The 13,936-nt window shown below is 59.8% G+C and overlaps 1 long non-coding RNA gene across 1 annotated transcript; it reads left to right on the forward strand.

Moving 5' to 3' along the window:
* The first annotated feature begins 9,824 nt into the window (after positions 1-9,824).
* LOC147647457 (uncharacterized) lies at positions 9,825-12,707 on the forward strand. Its single transcript, XR_015281531.1, has 7 exons — positions 9,825-10,148; positions 10,838-10,876; positions 10,996-11,022; positions 11,744-11,779; positions 11,890-11,931; positions 12,081-12,146; positions 12,569-12,707. It is a non-coding gene; the product is annotated as an uncharacterized LOC147647457 (long non-coding RNA).
* Positions 12,708-13,936: the final 1,229 nt, after the last annotated feature.

The following is a 13,936-nucleotide window of genomic DNA, read 5'->3' on the forward strand; positions in this document are numbered from 1 at the left end:
TCCCCATCACTTTCTCCGGCTGTGCCGCGCTCCCGTTCCTGCTGGAATTGTCACAGCAGCCTTTGGGCTGCCCTCGCTCTGCTCCGTGGGGGCTTTCTGGGAGCTGCTGGGAAATCCTGGCCTTGATCTTCCCCAGCCCTTGGAGCTCGCTGCTGGGCCACCCCTCTGCTCTGGGCATGGACACAGCTCCCAGGGTCACTGTTTGCCTCTTGGCCTCCAAGGTGTTTCCAGCAGAGGACACACAGAATGGCACAGAAGTTTGTTGTCTCTGTGTTGTCATGTAAACAAAGGAATGGTTGGGTAGTGGGGGCAAAAAGGGGTTTTCTGGAGGTTTTATTCCGGTTTTCTTATTCTTGTAGTTTTGTTAATAAACTTTCTTTATTCCTTTTAAGTTTTAAGCCTGTTTTGCTCTTGTTCTAATTCACATCTCACAGCAAGAAATAAGTGAGTTTTCTAGTAATTTTTTTAGTTACTGCTTTAAAACCACGACACGGTGTCACCTCCTGTCACCCCTGGCAGTGTCACCTGCACACCCCTGGCACTGTCACCTCCTGTCACTTGCCCCCCCCACCCCGTGCCTCCATCCTAGCTGTGCTCTCCCTGCTTCCAACAATTCCTCCCTGTCTTGAACGTCCCTGTGACACTGCAGTCCTCCTGCAGGTTTTTCTCAGGAAGAGATTCTCAGTTTTTGCCAAGGTTCACCTATGGATGCTAAATCTGAACCACAGTGCCTGTACAATTGCAGGCCGCATGGCTCCTCAGGCTGCCTGAGAAAATAGCCTGAGAAAAATATGAGAAAGAATTAAAACAATTCTCAGAGATGCTAAACAGCCTTGCAGGTGTTGTTTTGCAGTCTTGTTTTCTCTTGCAGGAGAAGGCCAGGGGGGTGATGGGCCACCCTGACCAATGATGGTGATGTAGCACTTTGTTAACCAATAAGAGTTTCTTTTCTGTACTTTCCACGTATCTGTCTATAAGACAGGACTAAAGCAATAAACTAAGGAATTCTCCTGTTGTGACTCCCTTGAGAGTCCATTGTCGTTCTTTATCGCCGTTCCCAATCGCAGCGACATTCAGCAATCTTTGGGAAGATCCCCCAGGGATTTGCCCCAGCCCAAAGCAGTGCAGCCGTAGCCAACAAGGTGGGGAAACACAGGCGGCTCCCTCTTGCTGTCACCTGCAGCAGTCTGGGAATTCAAGCCAAGCGAGCTGAGGAGGGAGGGAGAGGCGCGAGGTTGAAAGCCAGGGAGCCCCAGCATCAACTCTGTGTGACACAGCTGGGCCCGTCCTGCCCCTGCAAAGATTAACCTTGTGCAGCCAGCCTGGAGAGACCTGTTAAGTTTTGTCATGACCTTTTAATAAACACGAGAAACAAGATTCTAACGAGCTGGGGAGTTTTCTTCGAATCATAAGAACTGAGATAAGCAGGGCTCCCCACGAGGGAGGATCCCAAAAGAATTCAGTCCAAAGGAGGCTGAGAAATCCAAGAATAAAAAGAAAAATACAGAATAGTTGTAGCAGAAACAAAGAAACAGAAAAAGGACTTTTTAGAGAAAAGTTACACCTCTTGCTGTCACCTGCAGCAGTCTGGGAATTCAAGCCAAGCGAGCTGAGGAGGGAGGGAGAGGCACGAGGTTGAAAGCCAGGGAGCCCCAGCATCAACTCTGTGTGACACAGCTGGGCCCGTCCTGCCCCTGCTCCACATCCAGGGAGGGGAACGGGGCAGCTTGGGCTCTCCTCACACCAACAGCTCACCCTGGCCCTCGGCTGCACTGGCTGCCCTGCAGCCAGGGAGGATCCATGGAAATAGAGGCTGAGTTTGAGAGGTGCAGGAAGATTTTAGCCTCTCTCTGGGAGAGCAAAGCATCAGCTGCTTGTTCCAATGCCAGGTACCGCGGCCAAGGGTAAGGAACTCGAGAACACGGAGCCCAGCTGGGGATTCCTGCTGGGGATGTGGGCACTGATGGTGGCACTGGGAATGGGGCAGCAGTCCTTCTGCAGTCCTTCCCAATCGCTGGCCACTCCCAAACCCCTCCAGCAGCCCATGGGACAAGGGAAGAGTGCTCTGCCTTTGTGTTCTGCCTATGCCCATGTGTGCAGAAGTATTTTCACGAGACCCAAGCTGGGGCTCACAGGCCGGTGCTGAAAACCTGATTTGGCTTCTGAAGCCAGTGGGAGGTTTTCCTGAGCCACAGTGAATCCCAGGGGTCCCTGGTTTTGTTTCCAGGAGGCTCCTGGGGGCCCTGCCAGGGTGACCCCCATGGTCAGTGACAGTCCCTGGCAGGGCTCCTGGGAGCTCTGCAAGGGTGACCCCCATGGTCAGTGACAGTCCCTGGCAGGGCTCCTGGGGGCCCTGCCAGGGTGACCCCCATGGTCAGTGACAGTCCCTGGCAGGGCTCCTGGGGGCTGCCAGGGTGACCCCCATGGTCAGTGACAGTCCCTGGCAGGGCTCCTGGGGGCTGCCAGGGTGACCCCCATGGTCAGTGACAGTCCCTGGCAGGGCTCCCGGGAGCTGCCGCTGCCTCCATTCTCCACCGACAGTCTGTGACATTTCCAGGAGATGTTCCCTCCTCACGGGACACTGACCACGCAGAAGGCACCTCTTGTGGCACAGGTGGGAAACCCTCCAGGCTCCGGACTCGACTGTTTGTGTTGGATTTTCCCAAGGAGCCAGCAGTGACCTGGAAGATTTTCCTTTTGCCTCTTGGTGCTTTGTGCCTGCTTAGGTGGAGAATTGAGGAGTGTTGATCCTGGAGGGGCCAAATGGAAGTGAAGCCACTCAGCAGAGGAGTTTCCAGCCCCTGGACACCTCAGGGGCCATTCCAGACCACCCCAGCTGGGGATTGATGGGCTCCTTTTCCAGATCAGCACTTCACTGGGACAGAGCTCAGGGCTGATTGATCAACCCCAAATTCATGGAAAACACCGAGCTGGGTGGGACTGTGGGTCTGCTGCTGGGCACAAAGGCTCTGCAGAGGGATCTGGGCAGGCTGGATCAGTGGGCTGATCAAAGGTGTGAGGGTCAATAAGGAAAAGTGCCACAACAACCCCGTGGAATGCTCCAAGCTGGGGCAGACAGGCTGGAAAACTGGAAATGGTCCTGGATGTGCTGGTGACAGTGTCTGAACATGAGCACAGGTGTGCCCAGGTGTGGCAGAAGCCAAGGGCCCCTGCGCTGTCCCAGCCATGACAGTGACAGTCCCTGTGCTGCTTCTGCTGAGCCCCCTTGAGAGCCGTGTCCAGCTCTGGGTCCTCGTGGCCAGGGAGACATTGAGGGGCTGGAATGTGTCCAGGGAAGGGAACAGAGCTGTGGGAGCACCAGGAGTGTCTGATGGAGCCAGAGGAACTCAGCCTGGAGAAAAGGAGGCTCAGGACAGAACCTTCTCACTCTCCACAACTCCCTGACAGGAGCAGCCAGGTGGGGTTGGGCTCTGCTCTCAGCAAAGGACAGGGTGAGAGGAAAGCCTCGAGCTGTGCCAGGGGAGTTTTAGATTGGACATCTGGATGAATTCCTTCATGGAAAGGGTTGTCAGGCCTTGAAAGGGGCTGCTCAGTGAGATGATGGAGCCCCCAACCCGAAGGTGTCCAAGGAAAGCCTGGACGTGGCACTCAGGGCTCTGGTCTGGTGACAAGGTGGGGATTGGTCACAGGTTGGCCCTGATGGTCTTGGAGGACTTTTCCAACTGTAGTGATCCTGGGATTCCGGGATTGTCCTGGAGAAATGCTTTTTGGCTTTTTTCCCCCTTCCAAGCTCTGCACTTGAGCTTCCAGTCTCCAGGGAGGTTCCTCATCCCAGTTCCTCATGTCCAGCCCCCTGTCCCACAGACAGAAGCAGGGGGTGACACACAGGCTGTGGCACCAGGGCCCCTCCCTGCAGCAGGAATCCGTCACAGCTGAGACAGTGGTCAACAGGAGCAGGGAAAACATCCTTCCTTTAAAGGTGGGATAACCGTAGGGACGGTTTCTCCTCAGCTGAGACACATTCCCAAGGGAGGCAGGGACATTCCCAGTTCCTGGGGGACCTGTCCAGCTCGCTATCCCCACGCTCTCGGTGAACATCAGAGCACTTTGCACAAACTCCCCCTGCACGGACAGCATGGACTGGATTCCATCCAAGCGTGGGGATGGCTGCATCTTCTCCAGGTTGCTGTAATTTGCCTCCCCTGCAGGTGATTCCCTTGGATCCCGGGCACATCCCTCACCAGGAGCTCACAACATCTCACTCAAAGAGATTCCTGTCCTTCCCAGTGAGCCAGAGCTGCTTCTGGAGGCCGAGGACTGCTGCCCTACTCCAAATCCCACTGCCAATGCTCCAGCAAGGAATCCTCAGCTGGGCTCTGTATCCTTGAACTCCTTGCTCTTGGCCCTGGCACCTGGAATTAGAGGAACCAGCTGATGGTTTGGACCCCCAGAGAGGAGCTGGAATCAGGGAGAGCACACCTAGGATGGAGGCACAGGTGGGGCTGGTGCCATTCTGTGTGTCCTCTGCGTGAACCCAGAGCTGGAACCATCCAGAATGAAAACTTCTGTGTGCAGGGGCTGGAAATGTCCCTGGGCCCTTCCAGGATCAACACTCCTCAATTCTCCACCAGAGCACGCACAAAGCACCAAGAGGCAAAAGGAAAATCTTCCAGGTCACTGCTGGCTCCTCGGGAAAATCCAACACAAACAGTCGAGTCCGGAGCCTGGAGGGTTTCCCACCTGTGCCACAAGAGGTGCCTTCAGCGTGGTCAGTGTCCCGTGAGGAGGGAACATCTCCTGGAAATGTCACAGACTGTCGGTGGAGAATGGAGGCAGCGGCAGCTCCCGGGAGCCCTGCCAGGGACTGTCACTGGCCATGGGGGTCACCCTGGCAGCCCCCAGGAGCCCTGCCAGGGACTGTCACTGACCATGGGGGTCACCCTGGCAGCCCCCAGGAGCCCTGCCAGGGACTGTCACTGACCATGGGGGTCACCCTGGCAGCCCCCAGGAGCCCTGCCAGGGACTGTCACTGACCATGGGGGTCACCCTGGCAGGGCCCCCAGGAGCCTCCTGGAAACAAAACCAGGGACCCCTGGGATTCACCGTGGCTCAGGAAAACCTCCCACTGGCTTCAGAAGCCAAATCAGGTTTTCAGCACCGGCCTGTGAGCCCCAGCTTGGGTCTCGTGAAAATACTTCTGCACACATGGGCATAGGCAGAACACAAAGGCAGAGCACTCTTCCCTTGTCCCATGGGCTGCTGGAGGGGTTTGGGAGTGGCCAGCGATTGGGAAGGACTGCAGAAGGACTGCTGCCCCATTCCCAGTGCCACCATCAGTGCCCACATCCCCAGCAGGAATCCCCAGCTGGGCTCCGTGTTCTCGAGTTCCTTACCCTTGGCCGCGGTACCTGGCATTGGAACAAGCAGCTGATGCTTTGCTCTCCCAGAGAGTGGCTAAAATCTTCCTGCACCTCTCAAACTCAGCCTCTATTTCCATGGATCCTCCCTGGCTGCAGGGCAGCCAGTGCAGCCGAGGGCCAGGGTGAGCTGTTGGTGTGTGGAGAGCCCAAGCTGCCCCGTTCCCCTCCCTGGATGTGGAGCAGGGGCAGGACGGGCCCAGCTGTGTCACACAGAGTTGATGCTGGGGCTCCCTGGCTTTCAACCTCGTGCCTCTCCCTCCCTCCTCAGCTCGCTTGGCTTGAATTCCCAGACTGCTGCAGGTGACAGCAAGAGGTGTAACTTTTCTCTAAAAAGTCCTTTTTCTGTTTCTTTCTTTCTGCTACAACTATTCTGTGTTTTTCTTTTTATTCTTGGATTTCTCAGCCTCCTTTGGACTGAATTCTTTTGGGATCCTCCCTCGTGGGGAGCCCTGCTTATCTCAGTTCTTATGATTAGAAGAAAACTCCCCAGCTCGTTAGAATCTTGTTTCTCGTGTTTATTAAAAGGTCGTGACAAAACTTAACAGGTCTCTCCAGGCTGGCTGCACAAGGTTAATCTTTGCAGGGGCAGGACGGGCCCAGCTGTGTCACACAGAGTTGATGCTGGGGCTCCCTGGCTTTGAACTTCGCGCCTCTCCCTCCCTCCTCAGCTCGCTTGGCTTGAATTCCCAGACTGCTGCAGGTGACAGCAAGAGGGAGCCGCCTGTGTTTCCCCACCTTGTTGGCTACGGCTGCACTGCTTTGGGCTGGGGCAAATCCCTGGGGGATCTTCCCAAAGATTGGTGAATGTCGCTGCGATTGGGAACGGCGATAAAGAACGACAATGGACTCTCAAGGGAGTCACAACAGGAGAATTCCTTAGTTTATTGCTTTAGTCCTGTCTTATAGACAGATACGTGGAAAGTACAGAAAAGAAACTCTTATTGGTTAACAAAGTGCTACATCACCATCATTGGTCAGGGTGGCCCATCACCCCCCTGGCCTTCTCCTGCAAGAGAAAACAAGACTGCAAAACAACACCTGCAAGGCTGTTTAGCATCTCTGAGAATTGTTTTAATTCTTTCTCATATTTTTCTCAGGCTATTTTCTCAGGCAGCCTGAGGAGCCATGCGGCCTGCAATTGTACAGGCACTGTGGTTCAGATTTAGCATCCATAGGTGAACCTTGGCAAAAACTGAGAATCTCTTCCTGAGAAAAACCTGCAGGAGGACTGCAGTGTCACAGGGACGTTCAAGACAGTGAGGAATTGTTGGAAGCAGGGAGAGCACAGCTAGGATGGAGGCACGGGGTGGGGGGGGCAAGTGACAGGAGGTGACAGTGCCAGGGGTGTGCAGGTGACACTGCCAGGGGTGACAGGAGGTGACACTGTGTCGTGGTTTTAAAGCAGTAACTAAAAAAATTACTAGAAAACTCACTTATTTCTTGCTGTGAGATGTGGATTAGAGCAAGAGCAAAACAGGCTCAAAACTTAAAAGGAATAAAGAAAGTTTATTAACAAAACTACAAGAATAAGAAAACCGGAATAAAACCTCCAGAAAACCCCTTTTTCCCCCCACTACCCAACCATTCCTTTGTTTACATGACATCACAGAGACAACAAACTTCTGTGCCATTCTGTGTGTCCTCTGCTGGAAACACCTTGGAGGCCAAGAGGCAAACAGTGACCCTGGGAGCTGTGTCCATGCCCAGAGCAGAGGGGTGGCCCAGCAGCGAGCTCCAAGGGCTGGGGAAGATCAAGGCCAGGATTTCCCAGCAGCTCCCAGAAAGCCCCCACGGAGCAGAGCGAGGGCAGCCCAAAGGCTGCTGTGACAATTCCAGCAGGAACGGGAGCGCGGCACAGCCGGAGAAAGTGATGGGGAGAGCTGGCGAGGCCTCGCTATGGGCAGCAAGTGTTCAGCAGCCAGTTCTCCCAGGCAAAGCAGGAGAGCAGGACTGAGAGCCCCTGCTGCTGTCCTGCCTCCCCCCTGGCCCCCACAGCGCAGCTGCTGAGGCAGCCTGGCAGCTGCAGGGCTCTGGGGAATTGGGAAGGGAGATGTCAAGGTGGGGACAACAGGCTCCACTTTTCCCTCCTGTGACCCACGGCAACAGCTCCCTGTGGTCACAGCCTGGGGAGAATGGCCAGGCCAGGAATCGCCTTGGAACCCGAGAGTGGGAAAAATCCCACAGCAAGGAGGACAGGAAGATGAGACATTTCCCAAGCTGCTCCCAGTCCTGCTCGGGGAGAGGAAGGGACACAGTCCAGGATGGAACAGCTGGATCTGAGACCCCCTGGTCAATTCTCCAACCCAGCTCTCCATCAGGCACCAAACTGGGAACATTTCCATGTGGCAGTGAGCTGCTGACCCGGGAACAGGAGCACGTCCGATCGGAGCCCGTGAACCCAGAGCTGGAACCATCCAGAACGAAAACTTCTGTGTGCAGGGGCTGGAAATGTCCCTGAGCCCTTCCAGGATCAACACTCCTCAATTCTCCACCTAAGGAGGCACAAAGCACCAAGAGGCAAAAGGAAAATCTTCCAGGTCACTGCTGGCTCCTCGGGAAAATCCAACACAAACAGTCGAGTCCGGAGCCTGGAGGGTTTCCCACCTGTGCCACAAGAGGTGCCTTCTGCGTGGTCAGTGTCCCGTGAGGAGGGAACATCTCCTGGAAATGTCACAGACTGTCGGTGGAGAATGGAGGCAGCGGCAGCTCCCGGGAGCCCTGCCAGGGACTGTCACTGACCATGGGGGTCACCCTTGCAGAGCTCCCAGGAGCCCTGCCAGGGACTGTCACTGACCATGGGGGTCACCCTGGCAGCCCCCAGGAGCCCTGCCAGGGACTGTCACTGACCATGGGGGTCACCCTGGCAGCCCCCAGGAGCCCTGCCAGGGACTGTCACTGACCATGGGGGTCACCCTGGCAGCCCCCAGGAGCCCTGCCAGGGACTGTCACTGACCATGGGGGTCACCCTGGCAGCCCCCAGGAGCCCTGCCAGGGACTGTCACTGACCATGGGGGTCACCCTGGCAGCCCCCAGGAGCCCTGCCAGGGACTGTCACTGACCATGGGGGTCACCCTGGCAGGCCCCCAGGAGCCCTGCCAGGGACTGTCACTGACCATGGGGGTCACCCTGGCAGGGCCCCTGAGCTCTGCCAGGGACTGTCACTGACCATGGGGGTCACCCTGGCAGGGCCCCTGAGCCGGCCCTGGAGCCTCGGCGGGGAAGGTGAGCCCCGCTCGGGGACAGCGCTGGGACAAGGGCAGGACAGGGCCATCCCTGGGGGCTGCAGTGGGAGCTGTGTGCCAGTGCCAGCCCAGCCTGGAGCCACAGCCCTGCTGCCACAGAGCCCCTGGCAGCTCATGGCTGCCTTTGTGGTGTTTTTTTCTCAGTGCTTCCTTTTTCTTTTTAACTTAGGTTTTTCAGGCTTCCCTGAAACTTCTAAAAATGATCATTACCCAATATGGACCAAAACACAAACTAGGAAAGCTAGAAACTTCTCACTGGGTGGAAAAAACCCTGCCACATTTGCTCTCTAGAACAGGAGACTCTTCATCCCGTCTTCGTCTTCTGGCTTCAACCTTCATCCAGGTGGGTGTTTCCCTTCAAATTTGGGAGCTCATAGGTGAGAAACACCTGATCAGAGTGGACTGTGAGACCAGGCTCGGCTGCTGGGAAATGTTACAGCTTATCACAGAATCTTATCACAACTTATCACACAACAGGAGGGGTTGGAAGGGCCCTGTGCATCATCCAGTCCAAGCCCCTGCCAAATCAGGGTCACCCGGAGCAGTCTGGGGGTACCTGCTGCCGCTGCAGGTGTGACTCTCGTGTTCTCTGCTTCAAGTCACCTACAGAGATGAGAAAACTCTGAATTTGCGGGGAGCTCTGAATCAGCGGATTGGGCTGATCCAGCAGGACACGCTGGCCCCGGCTGGGACGCTGGGGCCGGCCAGGGGATCTTCCCCTGGCAACCTGCAGCAGTTTGGGGCTGCAGGGCCGGCAATGGGCCGGAGCTGGGTTAGCCCAGCGCTGCCCCAAGGCCAGCCCTGGTGTCCCAGGGGCAGCGCTGCCCAGGGCTGCCCGGTGCCTGCAGAGACTGGAGAGCCCAGGCACGCAGCTGTTGCCATGGGCCAGCCCTGCTGCCCTCCCAGCTGCCCGTTTGCCCCGGTGCCGGGCTCCTGGTGCCCCAGGCAGAGGGCTCAGGGCATTGCCCGCTCAGCCGAGGGGCTGCAGTGGGAACGGGGCCGCTTCTGCTCGGACCCAGCAGCTTCGGGCTCCGGGGCTGAGCTCTGGGGTGTCCCCCGGGGAAAGCTGGGGCAGGGCAGGGGCAGCGGGAGATGGGGCAGCTTGGAGGATGGATTGTGCTGCACTGGGGGGTGTCCCCACAGGCTCCCCAGCTGCCTTTGGCTCCCTGCCTGCCCCCCTTGGCAGCCGCGGGGGCCTGGGCCCTTGCAGGGGCAGCTGCCCCGTGCAGGGAGCCGCAGGGATGCGGGGAGGGGGGCTGGATCCGTGCCGCAGCTGGGATGGACTCTGTGCCAGGCCTGGGCTTGTGGCCAGGGCTGGGGGCTGTGCCAAGCCGGCCTTTGGCCTGGGGGCTCTTGGCGAGGGCGCAGGGAGGAGTCCCGGCAGGATAAAGGTGCTCCTCACCTGGGGCAGCCTCAGCCAGCGCTCCCCACTCACTGGCACAGGAGGAAGAGGAAGATGAAGGTGGCTGTGCTCGCCGTGGCCCTGCTCTTCTCCATCCTGCTGTGCCTGCCAGCACAGAGCGAGGTGCGGCTCCAAGGCCCCGGGCCGGGCTCGGGCCTGGGGGCTCTTCCCAGCCCAGGGGCTCGGCCGGGCTCTCCGGCCCCAGGAGGTGCCGCTTTCTCCTCGCCACCATCGCCTCTGTCCTTCCCCTTCCCACCATGGAAGTGCCGCTGCCCCAGCCCGGCTTCCCCATGGGATGCTCGGAGCCGGCTCCTCCCTGGCAGGGCCCGGGCGCTTTCCTGCCCTGCTCCCCCCAAATCCCGGCCTTCTGGGCCTCCCCATCCCACCCTCCTGCTCCCCTGGGCCATCTCCCCAGCACCTCCTGTGTTTCCCAGCCAAGGACAAAGGCCCGTCCCAAGCTCGGCTGAGGTGGCACCAGGAGGTCCAAACCCATCCAAGCACAGACTGGGCTGAACTCGGCCCAGCTGGGCTCAAGCGCTGCAGTGCCAAGCCAGGCTGAACTGGCACAAAGTGGGAAATGCCCCCACCCCAGCCCGGGACGATTCCCGGGCTCTTCTTTCCAGCCTTTCCCCTCTCGCCGTGGCCTTTCACCCTGCAGCGGTGTCCCCAAATGCCCTGGCACCCCCTGCTCAGAGCACGGCACAGCCCTGGGCTGGGGAGGGGGCTGGGGACACCTGGGCTCCCCCCCAGCCCCACAAGGGCCAATCCTCACCAACATTCTGCTCTCCTTCCTTCCTTCCTTCCTTCCCCAGGCCATGGATGGCAGCGGTGATGAAACCATTTGTGCCGGGGTAAGTCCTGGAGCTGGGTGCACCCGTGGGGGAGCTGGGGGGGCACTTTGGTCACCCCCAGCCTTTGCTGGGACTGGGGACACCCCAGTGACCGCTGACATCTCATGGTCTCTCCACAGAGAGTTGGTGGCATTGGCAGCAGCCAGGTGGGTACCCCGAGTTCTTCTGCTGGGTGAGACCCTCTCCTCTCTTGGCCAGGACCCTCCAGGGCACCCCAGAGCAGCCCAGGGCGTGCCAGTCCAGCCCGGGGCTTGCCAAGGCTTCCCCAGGGTCCCCAGTGTGTTCCAGCCCATCCCAGTACACCCAGTCAGGCCCAGGAGCCCCGTGCCCAGCGCATTTCCTCTCCTCTTTCCCTCCAGTCCTTTCCCTTTCCCACTGGCCGTGCCTGCTGTCCCCAGAGCCCCCTCCTCCACAGCCCCTCCCAAACCCATCAATTTTGGGTCTCTGGCCCCGCTTTCTCCTGCCCCCCCCACTCCCCACTGCAGCCCCCATGGCCCCCACTGGAATTCCTGCCCCCCCCCACCCACATTCCCCAGCTCCTGTTCCCTTCAACACCCCCAGCCCCATCCCTTGGGCCCCCAGCCCCCCCAGTTCACCGTCCTTGGGGCCCTCATGTCCCACTCTGTCCCCTCCTCCTCCTCCTCCTCCTCCTCCTCGGCCCCAAACCCCCCTTGCTCTCCTCGTCTCCATGCCCACCGTGCTCCCTGCGGGATCAGGGCTCAGGTGAAACGGGCCAGAGGGGGACTGGGGGGAGCAGAGGGGAATTTCCCCCTCAGAGCAGGGGCAGCCACGGCTCCTGGGGACCCCTGTGACCCCCTGAGCCCCACAAGGTCCATTCCAGACTCAACCTCTGCTCTCCTTCCACAGGGAGGCATCGTAGGAGGTATTGGTGGCTGCATTAAGGTAAGTCCTGGAACTGGGGCACCAGTGTGGGAACTGGGGGCCAGTTGGGTCCCCCCTTGGCTTGCTGGGGCTGGGGACACCCCAGTGAGCCGTGACATGTCCCCATCTAGATCCACAAACCAAACGGCGTCCAACGAGTGAAGAGGTCTGAGGTGGGTAGCCGGAGTTCTGCTGGGCCCAGAGCATCCCCTGTGGTGGCCACGACCCTGCAGGGCCCCCCAGCACTCCCCAGCGTGCCCCAGTATCTGCCAAGGGGCCCCAGTAGCCTCCAGGGTGGCTCTAACCCTGCCTCTCTCCCCAGCCTCCCGTGGCTGAGCAGGTGCAGCTTCTGCAGGAGTGATGTCCGGCCGCCCCTCTGGACGCCCTGGTGAGAAATGCTGGGGGGACTCCGGCCCCACCAAAGATCCTGGGTGGCCGGGGGGGATCCCCGAGCCCTCTGGGGTGGGCAGAGCTTGGGGATGGCAGAGGGACACGAAGGGGGCTGTCCCTGCTCCATGTCCTGGGCTCGGGTGCTCAGAGCTGTCCCCAAGGCTGTCCCTGCACCGGGGGGCTCTGGGGACAGCCGGTGTCCCTGTGGGAGCAGGGGGGGCTCTGGCAGCTTTTGGGGCGCTCCAGGGTGAGGGGCTGTGAGGGCCACACGCACCTGAGGAACCGAGTCCTGGCCCAGGAATCTCTGGGGCTCCAAATCCCTTCTGCTGCTGCAGCTCCCTGCAGAGAGAGGGGTGGGGACAAGGGACCTGTCGTGTCCCAGGGGACACAGCGGGTCATGCTTTGGGCTCTGCCTTGCAGGCCTGGACCTGGAGGTGCCACCGAGCTCGTGAGCCCCTCCAGCGGCACGAGGAGATGATCATCCCTGGATAACGGCCCTGGTCCCCTGGGAGCCCTGGGAATTGCCCTGCAATGATCAATAAACCCCTTCAGCAAAGCAGCTCTGTGTATCCATGGGAGCTCGTGTTCATGGGGGTGTTCTGTGTCCCTGGGGGTGTCCCCGTGTCCCTGGGGGTGTCCCCGTGTGTGTCCCCATGTCCCTGTGTGTGTGTCCCCATGTCCCCGTGTGTGTCCCCATGTCCCCGTGTGTGTCCCCATGTCCCTGTGTGTGTCCCCGTGTGTGTCCCCATGTCCCCGTGAGTGTCCCCATGTCCCCGTGAGTGTCCCCATGTCCCCGTGTGTGTCCCCATGTCCCCGTGAGTGTCCCCATGTCCCCGTGAGTGTTCCTTGTCCCTCTCTCAGCCCCGGCCGTCTCCAGTCCCTGCCCCACCATCAGCCCAGTGACCCCAGGGACACGCAGGGCTCCCTGCCCAGCCTTCATCCTCCTGTGTCCTGGGCAGGGCAGCTTGGGACCCCCTGGAACGTCCCCCAGAGCTGGGGGGGATGAGGGGCCCCCAGAGCAGCGTGCGGAGCCGCCGAGCTTTGGGGTGCAGAGGGCAACAGGTTGTGCCCAGGGCTCTGGGAGCCGCAGGGAGCCCAGGCTGGGCTCGGGCCGGGAGCGGATCCCGGCCAGGAGCCCGGAGCCGCGGCTCCTCTGCTCCGCCTGCGAGCGACAGCGCTTCCCTGCCCGAGGATCAGCAGCGCTGGGCTCGTGGCTGCCGGCAGCGAGGGGGTTAATGTCCCTTGAAGGATCCCCGGCTGTTCCGATGCCACTCCGGAGGTGGCCGTGCCCCGGCTCAGGGCCAAAGGGGACCGTGTGCCAAAGGCGAGAGTGCAGAATTCAGCCAAGGGGCAAATGGGAGCGAGAGAAAGAGAGCCGGGCAGGAAGAGAGGGGCAGGGAGGGAGGGAGGGAGGTCGGGCAGCAGCTCCACAGCGGCCCTGGAGCCAGCAGCGTCCGGCTGCTCCTTCTTCCCCCGGAGCTTCTCGCTGCTGGGGCCGTTCTGCACTTTGCCCCGTTTATCCGGCTGAGCAAAGAGAGCAATCGGTGCTCGTGGGCTGCCCGGCTCTGGAATGCCATCGGCTGAACGATCCCCGGGCCTCGGCTGCTGATCAGTCCCGGCCCAGGCTGGCTCTTCTCTCCAGCTGCAGCTCGCCGGGCTCGGTGGCCGTGAGCCGCTGGTCACCATCTGTCCCTCCGGACAGCTTCCCTTGGAGCCCGCCGGAGCTGATTGCAGCCCGGCTGCTGGGCTGCGTGTCCTTGCCCACCGGCAGGGATGCGTTCTGCTCCC

Source organism: Cyanistes caeruleus, chromosome 37 (assembly GCF_971803275.1).
Source record: "Cyanistes caeruleus chromosome 37, bCyaCae1.hap1.1, whole genome shotgun sequence".
Classification (NCBI taxonomy): domain Eukaryota; kingdom Metazoa; phylum Chordata; class Aves; order Passeriformes; family Paridae; genus Cyanistes; species Cyanistes caeruleus.